The sequence below is a fragment of the Rattus norvegicus genome, chromosome 9 (genome assembly GCF_021556685.1).
Source record: "Rattus norvegicus strain SHRSP/BbbUtx chromosome 9, alternate assembly SHRSP_T2T, whole genome shotgun sequence".
Taxonomy (NCBI): domain Eukaryota; kingdom Metazoa; phylum Chordata; class Mammalia; order Rodentia; family Muridae; genus Rattus; species Rattus norvegicus.
Window position 1 is genome coordinate 23,246,481 of NC_141542.1, and position 22,805 is coordinate 23,269,285.

Genomic DNA, 22,805 nt, shown 5'->3' on the forward strand with positions numbered 1-22,805 from the left:
CGCATGGGATTATTTCTATCTTTCTGTACCTGTTGAGGCCCGTTTTTTGACCAATTATATGGTCAATTTTTGAGAAAGTACCATGAAGAGCTGAGAAGAAGGTATATCCTTTTGCTTTAGGATAGAATGTTCTATAAATATCCGTTAAGTCCATTTGGCTCATGACTTCTCTTAGTCTGTCTACATCTCTGTTTAATTTCTGTTTCCATGATCTGTCCATTGATGAGAGTGGGGTGTTGAAATCTCCCACTATTATTGTGTGAGGTGCAATGTGTGTTTTGAGATTTAGTAAGGTTTCTTTTACATATGTAGGTGCCCATGTATTTGGGGCATAGATATTTAGGATTGAGAGTTCATCTTGGTGGATTTTTCCTTTGATGAATATGAAGTGTCCTTCCTTATCTTTTTTGATGACTTTTAGTTGAAAATTGATTTTATTTGATATTAGAATGGCTACTCCAGCTTGCTTCTTCTGACCATTTGCTTGGATAATTGTCTTCCAGCCTTTCACTCTGAGGTAATGTCTGTCTTTGTCTCTGAGGTGTGTTTCCTGTAGGCAGCAGAATGCAGGGTCCTCGTTGCGTATCCAGTTTGTTAATCTATGTCTTTTTATTGGGGAGTTGAGGCCATTGATATTGAGAGATATTAAGGAATAGTGATTATTGCTTCCTGTTATATTCATATTTGGATGTGAGGTTATGTTTGTGTGCTTTTCTTCTCTTTGTTTTGTTGCCAAGATGATTAGTTTCTTGCTTCTTCTAGGGTATAGCTTGCCTCCTTATGTTGGGCTTTACCCTTTATTATCCTTTGTAGTGCTGGACTTGTAGAAAGATATTGTGTAAATTTGGTTTTGTCATGGAATATCTTGGTTTCTCCATCTATGTTAATTGAGAGTTTTGCAGGATACAGTAACCTGGCCTGGCATTTGTGTTCTCTTAGGGTCTGTATGACATCTGTCCAGGATCTTATGGCCTTCATAGTTTCTGGCGAAAATTCTGGTGTGATTCTGATAGGTCTGCCTTTATATGTTACTTGGCCTTTTTCCCTTACTGCTTTTAATATTCTTTCTTTATTTTGTGCGTTTGGTGTTTTGACAATTATGTGACGGGAGGTGTTTCTTTTCTGGTCCAATCTATTTGGAGTTCTGTAGGCTTCTTGTATGCCTATGGGTATCTCTTTTTTTAGGTTAGGGAAGTTTTCTTCTATGATTTTGTTGAAGATATTTACTGGTCCTTTGAGCTGAGAGTCTTCACTCTCTTCTATACCTATTATCCTTAGGTTTGATCTTCTCATTGAGTCCTGGATTTCCTGTATGTTTTGGACCAGTAGGTTTTTCCGCTTTACATTATCTTTGACAGTTGAGTCAATGATTTCTATGGAATCTTCTGCTCCCGAGATTCTCTCTTCCATCTCTTGTATTCTGTTGGTGAAGCTTGTATCTACAGCTCCTTGTCTTTTCTTTTGATTTTCTATGTCCAGGGTTGTTTCCATGTGTTCTTTCTTGATTGCTTCTATTTCCATTTTTAATTCCTTCAACTGTTTGATTGTGTTTTCCTGGAATTCTTTCAGGGATTTTTGCGATTCCTCTCTGTAGGCTTCTACTTGTTCTCTAAGGGAGTTCTTTATGTCTTTCTTGAAGTCCTCCAGCATCATGATCAAATATGATTTTGAAACTAGGTCTTGCTTTTCTGGTGTGTTTGGATATTCGGTGTTTGCTTTGGTGGGAGAATTGGGCTCCGATGATGCCATGTAGTCTTGGTTTCTGTTGCTTGGGTTCCTGCACTTGCCTCTCGCCATCAGATTATCTCTAGTGTTACTTTGTTCTGCTATTTCTGACAGTGGCTAGACTGTCCTATAACCTGTGTGTCAGGAGTGCTGTAGACCTGTTTTCCTGTTTTCTTTCAGCCAGTTATGGGGACAGAGTGTTCTGCTTTCGGGCGTGTAGTTTTTCCTCTCTACAGGTCTTCAGCTGTTCCTGTGGGCCTGTGTCTTGAGTTCACCAGGCAGGATTCTTGCAGGGGAAAAGTTGGTCCTACCTGTGGTTACAAGGCTCAAGTTTGCTCGTGGGGTACTGCCTAAGTCCTCTCCGCTGTGGCAGCAACCGGGAAAATCTGTGCCACTCCTTCCGGGAGCCTCCGTGCACCAGGGTTTCAGATGACGTTTGGTGTTTTCCTCTGGCGCCTGGATGTGCACAGAGTGCAGTCTCTTCTGGTTTCCCAGGCGTGTCCGCCTCTCTGAAGGTTCAGCTCTCCCTCCCATGGGATTTGGGTGCAGAGAACTGTTTATCCGGTATGTTTCCTTCAGGTTCCGGCAGTGTCTCAGGCGCAGGGTTCCTGCCGCTCCCGGGCCCTCCCCTACGGGAACCCAGAGGCCTTATACAGTTGCCTCTTGGGCCAGGGATGTGGGCAGGGGTGGGCAGTGTTGGTGGTCTCCTCCGCTCTGCAGCCTCAGGAGTGCCCACCTGATCAGGCGGTGAGGAATCTCTCCCACGGGGTTTGGGAGCAGAGAGCTGCTGCGGTCCGGGCCCCTAATTTCTTTCTCAGCCTGTTTACCCTTTGAGTAGAGGAAGACTACTGAATTGTTTGGGTTAATTTTATACTCGGACAGTTTGCTGATGTTGTTGATCAGGTTAAGTAGTTCTCTGGTAGAATTTTGGTGTTGCTTAAGTAGACTATCAAATCATCTTCAAATATTAGTCTTTTGACTTCATCCCTTCTAATTTTTTTCCCTTAGACCTACTTTCATTGTTTGATTGCTATGGCTAGGACGTTAAGTACCATATTGTACTTAAGTAGGGAAAGAGTGGGCAGCCTTGTCTAGTCCCTGATTTTAGTGGGATTTCTTCAATATTCTAAGTTTAGTTTGATGTTAGGTACAGGTTTGATGTATTTTGCATTTTCCTATATTTAGATTCAGGCCTTCAATTCCTGATCTTCCCAGGACTTTATTAATGAAAGGTTAATGAATTTTGTCAAATGATTTCTCAACATCTAATGAAATGATCATGTGGTTTTGACTTTGTTTATATGATGAATTTCGTTGATGGACTTCCGTATATTAAACCATCCCTGCATCCTTGCCATGAGGCCTACTTGACCATGATGGATGATTGTTTGGATGTGTTCTTGGATTCAGTTTGCAAGAATTTTATTGAGCATTTTTGATCAATATTCATAAATCAAATAGGTCTGAATTTCTCTATCTTTGTTGTATCTTTGTGTGGTTTAGGTATAAGAGTAATTGTGGCTTCATAGAAGGAGTTTCGTAGTGCTCTGTCTCTTTCTATTTTGCGGAATAGTTTGGACAGTATTGGTATGAAGTCTTCTATGAAGGTTTGATAGAATTCTGCACTAAATCCATCTGGTTCTGGGCTCTTTTTGGATGGGAGATGTTTAATAGCAGTTTCTATGACTTTATGAGTTATGGGGTTGTTTCGATGGTTTATTTGTTCCTGATTTAACTGTGGTACCTGGTATCTGTATAGAAAATTGTCCATTTCCTCCACATTTTCCAGTTTTGTTGAATATATGTTTTTGTAGTAGGATCTGATGATCTTTTTAATTTCTTCAGATTTTGTTGTTATGTCTCCCTTTTATTTCTGATTTTATTAATTTGGATACACTCTCTGTGACTTCTGGTTAATATGGCTAAGCGTTTATGTATCTCGTTGATTTTCTCAAAGAACCAGCTCCTGGGTTTGCTGATTCTTTTGATACTCGGTTTTGTTTCTTCTTGTTTGATTTCAGCCCTGAGTTTGATTATTTCCTGCCTTCTACTCCTCTAGGGTTTATTTAATTTTTTCTAGAGCTTTTAGGTGTGCTGTCAAGCTGCTGACATATGCTCTCTCTTGTTTCTTTTTGCAGGCATACAGAGCTATGAGTTTTCCTCTTAGCGCTGCTTTTATTGTGTCCCATAAATTTGGGTATGTTGTATCTTCATTTTCATTAAATTCTAAGAAGTCTTTAATTTCTTTCTTATGTCTCCAATGACCAAGTTGTCATTGACTTCAACTTCCATGTATATGTGGGCTTTCTGTCCTATTTGTTGTTATTGATCAGCAGCCTTAGTCCGTGGTTTTTTGATACGAGGCATGGGATTATTTCTACCTTCCTGTATCTGTTGAGGCCTGTTTTGTGACCGATTATATGGTCAATTTTGGAGAAGGTACAATGGGATGCTGAGAAGAAGGCATATCCTTTGGTTTTAGGGTGGAGTGTTCTATAAATATATGTTAAATCCATTTGTTTCATAACCTGTTAGTCTTTCTGTGTCTCTGTTTAATTTCTGTTTCCCTGATCTGTCCATTGATGAAAGTGGGGTGTTTAAATATCCTACTATTATTGTTTGTGGTGCAATGCATGATTTTTTTGAGCTTTAGAAAGGTTTCTTATTGTTAAGGGACACAACTGCTATATACTTGACAAATATAGCAATCAACCAGAATAACCGTAGAAAGCATGTGACTGTTGGCCACATGAGGATGAGTTTCTTTCAAAGATCATCATGATTTTTGGTAAGATCTTCCCTGTAATTGGTGGCATGGCTTCCCACAAACATGGTCCAGTTGTCTACAATCTCCTCCTTGGTCAGCATCTCATCCTTGTTTTTATCTGACTCATACACCAGATGCTGGGCCTCAGCCTGTGCATGGTCATAGTCCTGAGGGAGGATCCAATGGTGAATCTCATTCTAATCCAGTTTCCCATCCTTGTTCAGATCTGGGAAATCATTGAACGGCTCCCCAGACAAAACCCAGTCAGTCTCAGGGCAATTGTCCTCGTGAGAAAAAGATGTCCACAATGTACGCATCCTAGTCCACAAAACCATCCCCGTTCTTGTCGATATTCTCCAGTGTTTCCAGAACTACAATCTCCTTCATATGTTCTAAATCCTCTTAGTGAAGAAAAGCAATGAACCCGTCCTAAGTAGCTGTCATGTCACCGTCAAGGCCTTAAACCTCCTCTCATCTCGTGGAGGCAACTTTTTAAAGTTGTGATGATCAGAGCTATCTTGGAATTCAGCAAGGTTTCCCAGGTAGTAGCCATGGGTAGCCTGCTTGTATTCTTCCCAGGAGATTTTTCATCTATGTCCCTATCATAATCCTTCCAGAGTTTAGCCACATTTTGGTTGATGTATCTTTTCTGTACCTGTTTGATCCAAACTTTCAGGTCTTCAGTAGTAACAAGGCCGCCTTCATCACTGTCAATTGGATTAACAATTTTCCCCAGCCTCTCCTGCTCTCGTCCAGGATTAGCTATCAAAGGTCTTGGAGTCCTCCTTGCCCAGGAAGACCTCATGATCGTACAGGAAGCTGTGCTTTTTCTCTGGTGGCCACTCGCCCTGCTCTGAATCGGGACAAACCATGTGCTCCTTGCTCATCATGTGCTTGGCCATGAACGCCAGGACCAGTGCCAGCAGCAGCCCATGGAGAGTCCCAGGCTGACACCATGCACCACAGTTGTGATCAAAGGGAGGCAGCAGGGAAGTAGGGGCTCAGAGCACCTTATCCCTTCCCCAGAGAGGGCTTTTGTTACATTTCAAACGTTATCCGTTTTCCTGGTTTCCACAAAACCCCTTATAAAGCCCCCTCCCCCTTCTACTGTGAGGGTGTTACCACATCCACCCAAACACCCAGGCCTACCTGCCTCCCTGTTCTGCTTTCCCCTACACTGGGGCATCAAGCCTTGACCAGATAAAGGGCTTCTCCTCCCATTTGTCCCACGAAGGCCATCCTCTTCTACATATGCAGCTGTAGCCATGGGTCTGTCCATGTGTACTCTTTGGATGGTGGTTTCGGTCCTGGGAGCTCTGGCTGTTTCTCAGTGTTGTTCTTATGGGGCTGTAAACCCCTTCAGGTCCCTCAATCCTTTCTCTTACTCCTCTATTGGGGACCCTGCTCTCAGCTGAATAGTTGGCTGCAAGTATCTGCCTCTGTATTTGTCATGCTCTTTACCCCACTCTTTTGAGCAGATCACCACAGAGCAACGAAGATGTATTGTCTTGGCGTGATGATGTACAGACAAATAGATGATTTCTTAATTCTTATGATGGTTCTATAAGAGTTCCTAAAATTAGATTAGTAATTTTAACTCCTTTATAATGGGACTGCTATTATGTTTTCTCTGGTAATCAAAATTGCATTGCGAACTCTTCCTTCTTAAAGTGTCATGAGTGAATTGCTTCTGCAATACCAAGGAGGCATCTACAAATTAGAACCCATGCTAAGAGGGTATAATCCAATTAACCAAAGTTCATAAAAAGAGAACTAATGATTTACTATAGATGCAAGGAATAAACATAAATAATTGACTGGATTTGCCTATAGGTAATTTCACTTATTGTTTTCTCATAAAAATTACAGCTTTTAACTCTCCATGAATGTGGAGAGCTAGTGACAGATGGTAACGGTTTATCCTGATGATTACTCTTCATGGATATGCATGTAAACATTCTCTGTTGTAAACTGATTATCCAACTTATGATTTGAATTCCTGTGCAAAGTTGTGGTGAACTTTTCACCATGTGATGCTGTGTTCAGAGAGATATACAAATGCTGAGGACAAAGAGAGAGAAAGCTTTTTAGACAGAACTCAACAGAACAGAACAGAACTCAAGAAGAACTTAGAAGTAAAGGCATAGCATTGAGAGTAAGGCATTGAGAGAAAGGAAATTATTGTGTCATAAGAGCAAGAGGAAAGGAGATAAGAAGAAGAGAGCAAGAAGAACCTTCTAAGTCAAACTTTATGGAGGCAAACTTTTGTCTTTTAGGAAAACTGAAGAACTTAGAAATAAATGTTAGAATCACTGCTCTTCAGCCTTCAACCTGGCTCAGTGGCTAGCCTCTGCTCTTCAGCCTGGTTCACTGGCTAGCCTCTGCTCTTCAGTCAGGCTCACTGACTAGCCTCTGCTCTTCAGTCAGGCTCACTGGCTAGCCTCTGCTCTTCAGTCAGGCTCACTGGCTAGCCTCTGCTCTTCAGTCAGGCTCACTGGCTAGCCTCTGCTCTTCAGTCAGGCTCACTGGCTAGCCTCTGCTCTTCAGTCAGTCTCACTGGCTAGCCTCTCCTCTTCAGCTAGGCTCACTGGCCTATGGGGCCCTAGCACATCGCTTAACCATCTGCTCATGTCTGCCTGACCACACTGACCACCTGACCGCCCTGACTTCTTAAAGTCATTCTCTAGAAAGAGCACAAGAAACCAAAGAGAAACACCACAGCAAACTTTTCCCATTGGCTTTGCTTTAACCTTAAGTGCTTTCATTATTTCTTTAAAGGAGTGAAATATAATTTCGGCTATTCATATGGCCAAGAGAGCTGTGCAGTAGTCATTGCTTTATGGAATTTGGTGCTAAATCAAAAGATTCCTTTATTCTATCACGATGTTATCTGCATGCTGTAAAATGTATGTTTAGAAAACACAACACTAAATTCCTAAAATCTAGATGTTTTAAGACATCAGCTCATGGAGAAACATAACTGCTTACCTATCTAGACTGGGCTTTTTTGCTATACTGCAGGTACAATCAATTTTCCACACTACTTCCATGATTTTCAAGAATGATTAAGAGAAAAATAAGTTGAACATAATGGCCAGAAAGGAGGTTCTGTCAAGTTGTCTTATGTGGGACAAGATACCTAGGTATGACTGGTAAACCGAAAACCCCTGTTCCCGAAACTAACAGAACTTACAGAAAATACATACTTTCTTATCATTCCTCCTCCCCGATGGTCAGTGATTTAATGAGCACCTACTATGATCCTAGCACTGTGCATCTAAGTGTGTAATGGTGAATAAAAAACTTAATAAAAAGCCTCATTAAGGAATAAAGAAAAATGAAACATAACTTTGAAACTCAGAATTCAATATAAGCAAAACCACCATTTCTTCAGCTTGTGATTTCTGAAAACTTCATCATTTTTCCATGGGCTTCTATAGTAATGATACTGAGTCTTGATTTGGTAAATCACAAAAAGCAAGTCACACTTCTTTCTTGGCTCCCACAACTGTCAAAGAGAACAACACTGTCACTGTCCATTTTGCTTCCCTATCAATCCTGGTATGGATGGTAATGAATTCCAGTCTTTTCAATGTGAAAACAGGCCACCACTTGAGGGCAAAGGTTATTAAAATTACCCAAACCGGTATATTCTCTAAAATTTTCACATAGCATTTTACTGATATCACAATGTAAATTCACCACAAATATTTAACCAATGAAAATATTGAATAGCTCTGCAAATAGGAGCGATAATCATATATACTTGAAAACAACTATTATGGAAACAAAGGACATACTAGGAGAAAAGATACATCACTAAAAGATACACAAGCAGCAAAAAAGACACTAGGTTTCTTGGTTTGAAAGTTAGGTGATACACTTGATCTTTAAAGACAGGCAATGTACTTGATCTTAAAGCCCTTTAACTGTGCCCTGTCCACACAGAAACTGCAGTAGATGACAATCTTTTGTAAGATTTATTTATTTATATGTGAGACAATGCAGCTGTCTTCAGACACACCAGAAGAGGGCATCAGTACTCATTACAGATGGTTATGAGCCACCACGTGGTTGCTGGGATTTGAACTCAGGACCTCTGGAAGAACACTTGGTGCTCTTACCCACTGAGCCATCTCTCCAGCCCTCACAATGGCCTCTTACACAGCATCACAGTGGTCTATTTCACTAGATGGCTCCAGGGTGATAACAGAGAAACTTTCACAGTTCCTGAGCACTTCTGAGTTCAAACACCACCAGTGCCCACTCTGTGCTGTTGGCACATTCTGACCTTCTCCTAAGGGTTGTCAGCCACAAAAGGGACGGGTTAGCACCAGACAGCATTCACTGCCTAGTCCTAAAAACCCCCTCGATTCTGAAAAAGCCACATTCCATGCTTGCTCCATATTTGAGGAAGCCAAATGGTTGATCTGGCTCAAGGCTCTACTTTTCTTAGCTCATCAACTTTCTTTTTGCACTTCTTGTCACAAGAAATATTTTTTTTTATGCTGCAACTACACTGCAATGTTGAAGGAAACCACCATCAACTCTGGGTGTCACCTCTTGAAATTTAAAATTCACAAAACAATTCGTGGCTTTCTAATCAGCACCATGGATAATAAACAAAAACAAGCAAAACCATTCCAAAGGAACTTGCTGATCTGGAGGCCTGCTCATAGCAGGTAGGAAAGAATTAATTACGCAGAACTGTAATCTCTCAGAGCTTTGGAGGCTAAAAAAGAGGAAATCTCTGTTTATGTTCCCTTTCTCCGAGTAATTGAAGGAGGGTATTTTACATCCTCCAAATACAATCTCTTTCAAGGGGCAACCAATTTCAAAGTAGATCAGAAGAAATCTATTAAATAATACATTCATTGCCTGAGGTTTTAAGAAAATATTTTCCCATGATCACTGCCCTTTAACATACAATAGAAACATTACAGGGAGTGTGCCACCAGGCTAAGCTGCCTCTGCAAAGCCTGTCCTGCCCTGGCAGGTACAGGACATTTAATTCCAAGTCAATCTGGAAAGAGGTGAGAGCCCCAAGTTGCTCTGGGGATGTCAGAGCACAGCTCTCATGCACACTCCAGAGCACCTCTCCATTCTTTCCCAATGCCAAGGGCTTTCCAATCCCTGCTTCAGTTCTCCATACATCCCTGAACCCTCCCTTCCCCTACCCAATGGGCTCACTTTGCATTGCCTCCTTCTGTCACTGCTTTCCCAGGGCAGAGGTGGGGTGGGCAGAACGAGTCCAAGGAGGGGCGCGGGTCTTCTACCTACCCTGATGATGCTGCTCTGGCGGGGCAGCCAGCGCTGCTTGCTGCTTGCTGTCCCTGGGGACCAGACCGGCAGACAGGCTAGGGATCCGCGCGAGCGCCAAGCCTCCAGGTCCTCTAGCAGGCTTCATCCCTGGACACTGAGAGGCTGCAGTCTCCGTTGGAAACCCCGCCGCTGTCATAGCGCGCCCTCTCGTGGCCGAGGTGACCCCCAGCGCCGTTACCGCCCCCTTCCCTGGCTGCTTCCTCTGCTTTTTCTTTTCTTTTTTTCTTTCTCTATTTGTTCGCGATGTGGCTCCTGGGAAGAGCTCGCCTCCAGCAAGGAGGACATCGTGCAGGTAGAATCACCTCTGGGGCCTGCCGGGGTCGGAGAGGGAGAGACAGGAGTCAACTTGGGCGGAGGCGCCCTGGCTGCCGGCGCGAAATATAATGCGCGCTCCCGGTCCCCTCAGCCCCCGCGCTCACCGAGGAGCTCAGTGTTCCCTGAGGCCCGGCTCGGGCGCGGTCCAGCGGCGGGGTGGGAAGGACACCTGTGCCCACTCCACGGTGCAGGACACACGGTGAGGCGCGACACGGGGAGGCGCGTGGCGTGGAGCTCCGGGCTGCGCCCAAACCGGTCAATTCCCCCTCAGGACTCTGCAGAGGCCCAGGGCAGCTTCTGCGGGCCCCCAGGCCCACCGTGACTTACCCAAGGTCATCGCCTCCGGAGCTTCGCGCTGCCCCAGGCTCGCGCGGCTTGGACATTGTGATTGTGGTTGCCACTCTCCTAGGCCGGCTCAGCAGGGCACAAGCCACCACCTGCTGTCCTCACCTGAAGGCATCCTGACCTGGCTGTGAGCCCACATCCAGCAGGCGAGCCTCAGGGCACGGGCCATGGTCTTGGGTCTGCACCTTGTTGCCAGCCCCTCACACATATGGCAGCATCACACATATGGCTCCTTCTACCAACCGCCACTAATTACCATTTGGACATTCCATCACAGTGTTCTCAAGAAGAAAGATGCAAACAAACACGAAAAGAATGAAATTTAGAATCTTTTTTATCAAGCTGGAGAGATGGCTTGGTGGTTAAGAGCGCTGCTTCTCCATTGCTCCCAAGTTCAATTCCCAGCAATCACATGGTGACCGACAACTATCTGTAGTGGGATCCAATGCCCTCTTCTGTCTGAAGTTCTCTTCTGACATGCAGGCACACTCGCAGAGTGTTCATGTACATAAATAAATAAATCTTTAAAAATTAAACCTTCTAATCAGTTAATGTATCTACATCTAGAAACTAGAAAAGGGTTACAGCATTATTAAAAATAATTCAGAAATAGTAAAGGGATGTACGAGAGTCACAAAATTCACTGGGCAAGATGGTGTTTGCCTGGAATCCCAACACTCACAAGGCTGAGGTAGGTGGATTGCCTTGAGTTCAAGGCTAGAGTAAAGTGTGAGACCTTGTATTAGAAAACAAAACAGTTGCGGAGGGGATGGAGAGAGAGACAGAGAGACAGAGAGACAGAAGAGACAGAGAAACAGAGAGAGACCGAGAGGGAGACAGAGACAGAGAGACAGAGACAGAGAGAGACAGAAACAGAGAGAGACCTCGATGTCATTAACTGCACTGATGACAAGCTACTGAAGAATGTCAATGTCTCCTACCAAGCACTGAGATAATGCTAATGACAGAATGGGTTTCTTATTAAGATATCATAAACTATAGATGGAAAAGTAAAGGAATGTATAATAATTAAAAGAGAAATCAGACATTGGAAAGCCTAAATTTAGAAGACTATATATGTTGAATTCATAGGGGAGGGAATGGGACGATGTGGGGGAGAGAATAATCAGAATAAATTATATATGCGTATGAAAATGTTAACTAAGAGCAACCAATTAAAAGAGAAAAGCAGGTTTATTTTACAATGAAATTGAGTTCCCATATGACACTATGTAGCATTTTGCAAATTGATTATATGAATTATCTGCAAGAAAAAATCAATTGTTACTAAAGATGTGGTTGTGTTCGTATTAATTACAAATGTTTTAAATTCTTTTTATTTATTTGCTTATTTATTGATTGATTTTTTTAAGATAGGGTTTTCCTATATAGACCAGGTTGACCTCAAAAAAGAGACCCACCTGCCTGTGCCTCCAAAGAGTTAGGATCAAAAGTGTATACTCACACATGAAAGTTACATTCTTAAAGTGATAAAAAAGTACAGTTATCAACTTGGTACAATTATTGAACAGTGATCAAGTGAATGGAAATATCAGAAACACATTTAAGGCATTAGGTCACTGTTGTTAAAAGGATCTTGAGCAGCATATGTAATTCAAATCATCCAGGAGACACATTTTGAAAAAAAAAAAAACAAGAAACTGGGTAAAATGATTTAAATATTTTAATCTATTAAAATTTTTAAAGTGCATTCGATATGAAAGCTGTAAGTGATATTCTTCACATTTTTGCTTATATACCATCTTCAATTTTATGTGCATTCTGCAAATATTGTCCATGTTTATTCAGGCTCTTAATATTTCCTCATGACATTCACAGAAATCATATTGAGCAAACTTTATATGTTGACGTATAATAGAATTGTATTCTACACAGTATAGCATAGATATATGTATACATAACTTCCCATATGTGTGTATATACATATGTAAATGGCTCAAGAAAATGAGTAACACTTTTTCATCGTGGTATTATTTTCATCAAAATCCTGAGAACATTGAAATGGCATTAAATACTGACCAAATGAGCAAAAAAAAAAAAAAAAAACCAAAACAAAAAAAACAAAACAAAACACCAAAAAATAAAACTCATATAAAGAATCTAACGATACTAGCAAAATATGCAAAAATATTAAAGTCTCAACGAAAAAAAGCCCAGATGAAATGCTGTATAATATTTTCTCAACTCTAGGATAATGTATTTTTGTAAAACTATCAATAAAAGGCCTGAATTTTGAGAATTCAAAAGTAGTGCAGTATAGTTATGCAGTGGACAATACTGTTGCATACCATTTTACATAAGTGCATACACTCTCGTTCTTTTATTCCGTGGTCTAGCAACGAACTCGGGTAGATTTATGGGGAACCATTGCACTATAGACTTAAACTGGATTAATTTGGGGATGAGTAAGTCATATTTTGTTAAAGTCGCTTTAAAAATAAACCTTTGGATATTAGTACAGCAAGTAATTCTCCCTGAAGGAAAAACCAGACACCAAGAACCTAGACCACTGCTGTCCAGGAGAAATTTCTAGATGATAGAAATATTCTATATCTGCTGTGTTTCTGGCTATGGATTCTGGCTGGCTGTTTGCCTCCTGGTTTGCCTGCTGTGACTAAAGAGGCAGATTTTAGTTCTAAGTTCAGTTCAACTCAAATAGCCATGTGTGACCAGTGGGTGGTATTTGGACAGTGTAGCCACAGAAAACTGAAGCAGTGTAACCAAAGACTCACCTAGGAGTCAGTTGACCTCCTAGAAGGTGACTTGGGAAAACGTTGGCAATGATAGATAGCCTCTTGGGGAGCTCACCTTCACCAAAAGCAAACTGAATCCTTTACTCTTCTGCAATAGTCATAATGCAACTGGTCTCACACCCACCCCAACCCTCACCAAAGACACTTGAGAGAGAGCTGAACCCACTGTGTGCTTTAGATTTCAGTTTAGAAAGCACTTCCTTCAAAGTGGAGCAGACTGAGATTGCCAAGTCCTTTGTGTGGCTCCAGGGACATGGGCCTGACCAGGGATGAGGAGGAAATGAAGAATGACATTGGACACACATACATGGGGAAGGCTGGGTCCGTGGGCTGGAGAAAATGCAGCATCCCAGAAGCTCATCATGTTTATTATATAGAGCTGGCCAGGAAGCAGGGTTGCTGCACAGGGCAGCAAGAAGGTGGGCATTACATGCAGATAAACAAGGAGGGGAGGACTATGCATATGTAACTGACAAGGGGCAGATTTAGCTAATCTCAGTAGGAGCAGTCTGTGCAGGGAGCAGTCTTCAGGCTTTAAATATCCAGATGGGGCCAGGGAGAAAGATAGAGTAGACTTTTTCTGCACACACTATCAACACCATCCTGAGAAGGCTTTGTCATGTCTCTGAGCCTCAAGGGGCATGGGGGCCTTTGCCTTTTCCCCACTGATAAATGGCTTTGGGTCCATGGCATGGTCATATCATGTTTACAACACACATCCAGTTAGGGCTGCACTTCCTTAGGGCTTCCTCTGTTCCCACAGTGAGATCTCAAAAGAAAAACAGAAACCAACCAAACAAAAAATGTGCTCAGTGATCTGGTTAATTCCCTAACGTATATGGATCCAGTGTCCTAAGTCTAGGACTTCCTCAAATGCTACAGAAAATCCTGTGGACCTAAAATAAGCAAGGAAAAAAAAAGAAAAAAACAAAACAAAGACCCTTGTCCCCTCCAAAAAAATGAATGGGAGAAAAAATTATTAAAGGTTTTCATAGAAAATTGTTTAAGAAAAACACACGGGAATTGTACTTAATAGAGTTAGTGTGCTGAGATGTGGGTCCCACTCACAGCATGTAGCATTTGGAAGTCTCAGACAACTTAACAGAAGAGGACTCCTAATTATTCTTTGTGACCACTCTCCACATACTACTCACAGCTTAATACTAACCTTCATAATTGAGTTGGGGATAGTATTCACCATAGCAGATAATTGAAGCATTTGTGCACACAGACACACACACACACACACACACACACACACACACACGCACACACACTCACACACATACACACACACACTCACACATACACACACACAAAACACATACAAAACACATACAAAACACACACACACTCAGGAGCACACACAAGAGAAATGCATATTCTATGAAGTTTCTTGGCATATTTTTATTTGTAAGTCTCAATGCTGGAGTATTCTTGGTTTTGCATAAAGTGGGGGGAAAAGTCAGGCTTCATTTTCCCCCTTTTGAAATGACAGATATCTGTGTGTTAAACATACTCTGATGGCTGTCCAAGCTGCCTCGGCCTATTTGACAGCATCCAGGTCACCTTGGTCAGGACAGTGGTTGTTCTTCTTATTGGCAACTGGTTTGCATCACAAGAGTTTTTCACATCCTTACCAATATTAGAAGTTTGGTGACACAAGCAGCTTGACAAACAGTAAAATTATTGTGGTTTTGCCTTTCTGGAGGACTTTAAAATTTACATGTTTTGCATATGGCTTTTTTTTCTTAGCAGTTAGTCCTGCTTTAGTGCTGTTCAAATGTGGCCATGCAGCCAGCATCCCTTTGCTCCAGGCTCTCAGCACCCCATTCCTGTCACTGATCTGATGCATACTTGGTCCCAGAGATGGACAGCAGAGGGACTTGACACACAGCATCCACTCTGCTCCACTGCTTTGCTTTTTGTAAATTCTTTACAATGGCTATTTCTTGATTTATTATTACTATGAACCTGACTTGTCTTGATATTTTGAGATACGATCTTATTACGCAGACCAGAGTGGCCTTGATTTCCCAATTCTCTGGACTTAGTCTTCCACCATTCCTGATTCTGAATTTGTTATTAGATGTAGCTGTATGGCCCCATTTCCTAATCAAATGTTCTTCTGGCTTTATTACTTTGCTCTTTCCACAGACTTTTATTAATTATGCAAAGTAGATGGTGTTTAATGTTTAAATACTAGATATATTAACTCGACAGCCCCCAAGACAACCCTGTGAATTAAACACTCATTATCATCCTCACTGTGCAGATAAGGGAATTGAGTCACACAAAGGTAAAATAACTTCTCCACAGTTGAACATCTAATGGGTGTGAGAGCCAAGCTTTGAGTCCAACTACAAAGTAGATCGGCCTATAATGGGTTGGTCTGTGCTGCTGTATATTCAAATGCTAAATTCTGTACCCTAAGGTGCTGTTGCTCCAAGACAAGGAAATCCTCATGTATACCAGATTTTTTTTTTTTTGCCTCCTAAGTTATCCCTGATTGGTTAATAAAATCCCTACAACAAGGGCTGGGCAGAAGGGAGGGGACAGAGCAAAGTTTGCCTGGGCCTGGGGGCTCAGTCAGTGTCTAGGAGAAGAGGGAAAGGACATGGAGGAGAAGGAAGGAGACACCACCCCATAGGGTAGGTGGATCGTGAGTGTATTACCATGAGGGGCAGCCTGTCAGAACAGGAGTGGCCCAGGCAGAGCATGGCAAGCAATACCTCGGGGTTATGGACAGGGAAGCAGAAAAAATAGCACAGAGGGTTAATGTCTGCCCAGCTCTAGTACTTTAAGGCTTATTCTAAATCTAAAAGTTTTGTGTCTTTTATTTGGGAACTAAATGATCTACGGTGGGGGAGAAACCCCCTAATAATATTTACTGTAGCAATGGCCACTCAATTACTGTGGTATTTTAAATATAACACACATTGAATTTCACAATTCAGATGCAAGGCTTTTTATGTTTCCAAAGTGACTGTACACCTGAGGTCATGTCTAGGTATAGAGACAGAACATGGCAGAAATGCCGAGAACATTTTAAGGTCATCACACTGACCACATGAAAACCACAGGCTATATAGACTATGATGGATGAGGAGAAGGCTTAGTGCTCTCTGGGAGTCCCCTTCCCTAGTCTTGGGATAAGACTTCCAGTAAGCCAAGACCATATTCCTCTTCCATTTCTCAAGGAGCCAGGGGTAGACCCACATATATGATTTCTTTGCCTGCAGTGTTGTTTTTTTTCCAAGCGCTGCCCTGTTTGAGGACTTGGCAGAGGTAAGCACCATCAGAGGAAGGCCAGCATATGGATTCTGTGTAACTCTGCTCTGACAGCATGTACCTATAAAGTACTGGAAGCCTTGCTGGAGATATTAATCAACCTCTAGGATCAAAAGGAAGCAACCTGAGGGGCACATGATTGTAAATCAAGTCTGAAACCATAGCCCAGTATGGAAGTTCAGCCTTGGATCTTACATCAAACAGCGATAGCATCCAAAAGAAACACAAAACTGAAATGGCAAGGTGACTGGTAATGACCTCATGGCAAGCATATCTAAGTCATGTGGAAAAATCCCAGTGCAAAGACATCTAGCAAAGATACATGTCCATGAAGCTTTCACCAAGAATCCCTATTCTGTGTTCTACAACATTATATATATACACACACAAAGAATACTCATTTATGGTCAGCTATGGGGATTGATTCTCTGGGAATCTGACTTTGAGATTGACATAGATGTATAAAGGTGTTTGACAAGTGCTCTTGGGGACCATGGCTGTGACAAAGAGGAGAGAAGAGGATGGGGCAGAGAGCACTCTGGCTCTAATGCAGTCACAAGGGTATGCAGGCAGCCCTGTGTGGGGCTCAGGAGCTGGCCTGACCCTCAAGTCTTAGCCTGCACTGGAACAAGCAGGAGGCCTGGCCTTAAAGTCCCCATTGGCTAAGGACGAGTTTCCTGGTCAGAACCCAGTTACCACATTGTAAACACATAGCCATCCCTTCTCCATTATCATTCTTCCTGAATTTCCAAGTCCAATCATGAGGATATTTGGGGCTCCACTCTCATCTTTTACTCATAGCAAACATAAAAATCAGGTGGATGGGCAGGGAGTGGAATGGCCTAAGGTTAGGCTAAACCTCAATTTTAATGTGTCCATAAGTTCAGGAGGTAGTCCATTGGCATTGTCATCTGTGGCTTCTGTGTCCTTATCCCGGGTGAGCTGACTCTGTGATACGATGCCACCTCACCTCACAGATGTCAGGGTGAAAATCATGTATGACTTTTCTGGGAAGAACTCTGCCTTTTCCTACCATCTGGAGTTATACAACATCTCTATGCACAGCTCAGAAGAGAGGGGTGGAGATTGCGGAGGCCTTAGAAGTTGAGGATCTTTTCTGAATAAGGCACATATTTTTTCCTATGTAATTTTCCCCTTGCTCTTTCCCTAATGATGGTTGACTTCATTCCTGGCCTGAAGTAAACTGGATTCCAAGGTTTTGGATTAGGGAAGTCCCTATTTTTGAGATGACAGGCCCAGCAAGGGATCCCACTGCATACAGGTTCCTATTCCCAAGGAAGTTGTTGCTGCAGAATCAAAGCATGGGGGCTGCAGCACAGGATATCTCCCAGCTTTCTCTCCTGCACCTGCTGCAACTGTAATAAGGCTGTTTGTTTGTTTGTTTGTTTGTTTGCTTTTTATTGGAAATACCTAAAAGCTGGTCAGAGTTAATACATGCCTTTAATACCAACACCCACAAGGTATTTTTGTTTTTGCTTTTGTTTTTGTTTTATTTCATTTCATAATTTCTGTAATTGTTGTTAGGATTCTTATTGCTTTCTTTGGTAATTCCCTCTAGCTATTCACTCTGTACCTCGAATGTGAAGCCCATGCTCTGCATGGTCCTGTTATTCATGTTAAGGATTTTATTCTAACCACCGATGCCACAGATGAACACAATATTTACTTTCAAATCAGGGAAACAGGCATAAAGAGGAGAGCTATGTAGTTTGGTCTCAGGTAAGCAGGCAATCAGGAGTGTAGGATGGCTTCCCAATGTTTTGGATTAGGTAAGCTTCTGTTATTGAGATGAAAGGCCTCTGCTGAAACCTTCAGTTGAGTAACAGAGAGCCTGTAAAGACTGAAAGAGTGGTTGCACCTTGAAGGTGAAGGCTGGCCCTTCAGTGCCTCTGCAGCCTGAGGCAGAGTAATTTTGGGAACACAAGAGCACTTGGCCAGAGATCATAGGGGACTGCATTTTGCTTGAGCCCTGAGACCTGGATGAGAGGAGGCCTCCACAGTCCTGATAAAGGGAAGCAGAGTCACATAGATGTGAGGGAACAATGGATCTGTGATCTGCATGTTATCCACTTCATTTATCTTTGCTGTGTACATAGTATATGTAAACGACAAGGGCATCCTACTTTATCACATCTAGTCTCTCTAGATGTTAAAGCATGTGCAAGTGTAAACACAGTAGAGTTAGTTCAGCAATACATTGTGTCCCATTTTGTTAAAGACCTTAATTTTATTTCTATTTATATATTTTTTCTTTTTCACTTTACGTTCTGCTCACTGACTACTGATACTTAATTACTCTCTCCCACAATCCTTCCCCAATTCTCCTGGCACAGTCTTCTCTGAGTGTATGAGGGCGAACTGTCTCAGTACCTCCCTTCTTTTAACAAAGCCTTTCCTGGGGGCATTGGTGAGGATGCTGGTTTTGAATGCCTTGGACTTGGCTTTCTTCATGCTACAGTTTGCTGGCTTTGGGAAGTTTGTGAAGAACTGTCTGTGAACTTGGTACTTCATCCAGATGGTACACAAGAGGTAGTGGTTTTGTTAATATTTTTGAGAGTATATTTCAATCAAACCTCTCCTACTAATATCCTAACAATGACAAAGGTAATGGGAGGCTACACATCTATTTCACTAGTTTTCAGTTCTTCTCAGAGCAGTAGTGTAGAAGCCCACAAAGCTGGCAAAGTGAAGTGAGGTCAGGCAGGGGTCCTAAGAGCACAGTCCTACTTTCTTAGAGTAACTCCTTGGGACTTACCATATCCATACACTCGTAGCTCCATATGCACTGGACCCCAGTGAAGTGCTCAACATTCATTGCTTTTGTCACTCAGTTTGCCACAAATGGTAGAAATCTGAAAAGTTCAGCAAATTTGAAGGTGTGAAAAACTCCCAGTGACTGGAGTAAGCTCAAACAGTCTGTGACAACGAAGAAATGATTAAGTATCCAAGAGAGAAGACCCTCACCAGGATCGTAGTCCTATTCCAGTAAGAAAATTTAATAATAAGGCTTCAGGTGAAAAGATAAATTAGGAGGTCTAGGCCAAATATTTTATCCTCTGCCCTCAGGGTTGCAGCCATTCTGTCAGACTTTCCTGGCCTCTGTCACAGGATCAGAGTTCTCACCTGGAAGCAGGAATATCTGGAAGGCACATAATACATATCCACAGACGACTCTTTGGGTACAAACTGACAGGCAACTTCAAGGCTTAAAGTTATTCTCTCTCTCTCTCTCTCTCTCTCTCTCTCTCTCTCTCTCTCTCTCTTTCTCTTTTTCTCTCTCTCTCTCAGCTTGAGGCTGCACACACTCTGCATTCTTTTGTGCACTCTGCCTTTTTTATTGCAGTTTTCTTTTCTCAAACTCCCACAATCATTCACACATCTGTTCATTACCCTTTCATTCTCACACATACTCTTCATACACACCTCATACATATCTCACACACAGCACATGCACTCTCCTGTCACGCACACACACAATCTTCATACACACCTCACATTCTCTCCTCACTCATTTTCACATTCTCCTCTCATGCTCTCTCCCTGGCTCTCACATTTGTTCTTACATTTGCTCTGTGATTTACTCTCTCATTCACTCCCTCATGCTCTCTCTCATTTACTCTTCACATGTTCTACAGAACTACAGCCTTTCTCTTGCCCCAGTCCTTTATTAATAATCCAAAAGCGGGTAGAAAAAAGAGATTTTATAATCATTGCCAAATCAAATGCAAAGAATGACTACATCACCCCAAGAACTAAGAATTACAACTGTTCTCCAAAGTTTCAGGCTTGCCCTATACCCAGGCCTGTGGCCAATATAATAATAATAATTGTAAACTTATCATTATTTAAACTTTAACTCTTTACTTTTATACTTCAGAGTCCAAAGCTCCGAGATAAGCTAATTGCATTTTCCTGTGACACTCTAATGATAAATGACATAGGCAAAACTGCCAGGCAGTGGCCAGAAAGAATCAAGGTAACCCTTAGCACACTAATTCCACTAGCGTTCTGCTCCTTGCACACAATGATTCTCGTAAGGGTTCCAGTAGTTAGACTTAGTTTACTAGTATATAATTTTATATATTCTATCCTTCCTTAACCAGTCTATAATATTATGTAAAACTTACTTCCTAACTTCAATAACTTTTTCCTTTCTTGGGGTCCCAATGTTGGCTCTAATTCATTTTCTCTTATTTTCTTCAAGCTGTCTTTGCAAGTCAAACCCTAATCTAGAACTACAATTCTGCAGTTATTACATTTTTTCCAAGATGAGAATACACAGTATCCACCTGGGCCTCTAGGGCTGTGCTGTGCTGTGCCCCTATGCATCAATTTCCAATTGTCTAAGAATCATAACATCAAGGAACATCTAGTTTCACAGAATTCACCAGAGCAGAAGGAGAAAGAAGTAGGAAAGTCAGATATAATACAATTATTGTGCACACCAAGGCCAACTGATAGGCAGTCACACACAAATGAAATCTATACAGCCGTTGTCCAGGGCTAAGGTTTGGAGAAATGGAAACAACCAGTTTTTACAAAAAGCTACTGCGAGCTACTGAGATGTCTCCATTGTATGTTGTCCCCAGCATTAGCCAGAACTCAGACAACAAAGGGAGGTCAAAAGGATTCAGATTGGAAAGGAAGAAGTCAAAATATCACTGTTGCAGAGGATAGGGTAGTATACATGGGACACCCCAAAAGTTACAACAGAGAACTCCTAAACCTGATAAACAACTTTAGCAAAGTGGTTGGGTATAAAATTAACTCAAACAAATCAGTAGCCTTCCTCTACACAAAAGATAAACAAGCTGAGAAAGAAATTAGGGAAATGACACCTTTCATAATAGTCCCAAATCATATAAAAATACCTTAGTGTGACTTTTATCAAACAAGTGAAAGATCTGTGTGACAAGAACTTCATGATATGAAGAAAGAAATTGAAGAAGGTCTCAGAAAATGGAAAGATCCCCCATGTTCATGGCTTGGCAGTATGAAGATAGTAAAAATGGCCATTTTCCCAAAGTGACCTACAGTTGCAATGCAATCTCCATCAAAATTCGATTCCAATTCTTCATAGGGTTAGACAGAACAATTTGCAAATTCATTTGGAATAACAAGTAACTTAGGATAGCTAAAACTATCCTCAACAATAAAAGGACTTCCCTGGGAATCACCATCCCTGAACTCAAGCAGTTTACAGATCATTAGTGATAAAACTGTATGGTATTGGTACAAAGACAGGAAGATAGACCAGTGGAATAGAACTGCAGACCCAGAAATGAACCAGCACACATATGGTCCCTTGATTTTTGACAAAGGAGACAAAAGCATCCAGTGGAAAAAGGATAACATTTTCAGCAAAGGGTGCTGGTTCAAATGGAGGTCAGCATATGGAGGAGTACAAATCATCCTCTTCTTATTACCCTGTGTAAAGCTTAAGTCCAGGTGGATCAAGGACCTCTACATCAAACCAGATCACTCAAACTAATAGAAGCAAAAGTGGGGAAGAATCTTGAACACATGGACACTGGGAAAAATTTCCTGAACAAAACACGAATGGCTTATGCTCTAAGATCAAGAATAGACAAATGGGACCTCATAAAACTACAAAGCTTCTGTAAGAAAAAGGACACTGTGGTTAGGACAAAACAGCAACCAACAGACTGGGAAAAGACCTTTACTAATCCTACAACTGATAGAGGGCTAATATCCAAAATATACAAAGAACTCATGAAGTTGGACTGCAGGGAGACTAATAACCCTATTAAAAATTGCAGTTCAGAGCTAAACAAAGAATGCATAGCTGAGGAATATGGAGTGGCTGAGAAGCACCAAAAGAAATGTTCAACATCTTTAGTTATGTGGGAAATGCAAATCAAAACAACCCTGAGATTCCACCTCACACCAGTCTGAACGGCTAAGATAAAACACTCAGGTGACAGAAGATGCTTTTGCAGATGTGAAAAAGAGGAACACTCCTCCATTGTTGGTGAGATTGCAGACTGGTACAACCATTCTGGATATCAGTCTGGAGGTTCCTCAGAAAATTAGACATTGCACTAGCTGAGGACCCAGCTATACTTCTCTTGCACATATACCCAAAAGATGCTCCAACATACAACAGGGCACATGCTCCACCATGTTCATAGCAGCCTTATTTATAATAGTCAGAAAATGAAAAGATCCCAGATGCCCTTCAACAGAGGAATGGAAACAGAAAGTGTGGTACATGTACACAATGG

The 22,805-nt window shown here is 41.8% G+C and overlaps 1 pseudogene; it reads right to left on the reverse strand.

Moving 5' to 3' along the window:
- Positions 1 to 4,491: 4,491 nt before the first annotated feature.
- LOC148003528 (reticulocalbin-1 pseudogene) lies at positions 4,492 to 9,950 on the reverse strand (annotated as a pseudogene).
- Positions 9,951 to 22,805: the final 12,855 nt, after the last annotated feature.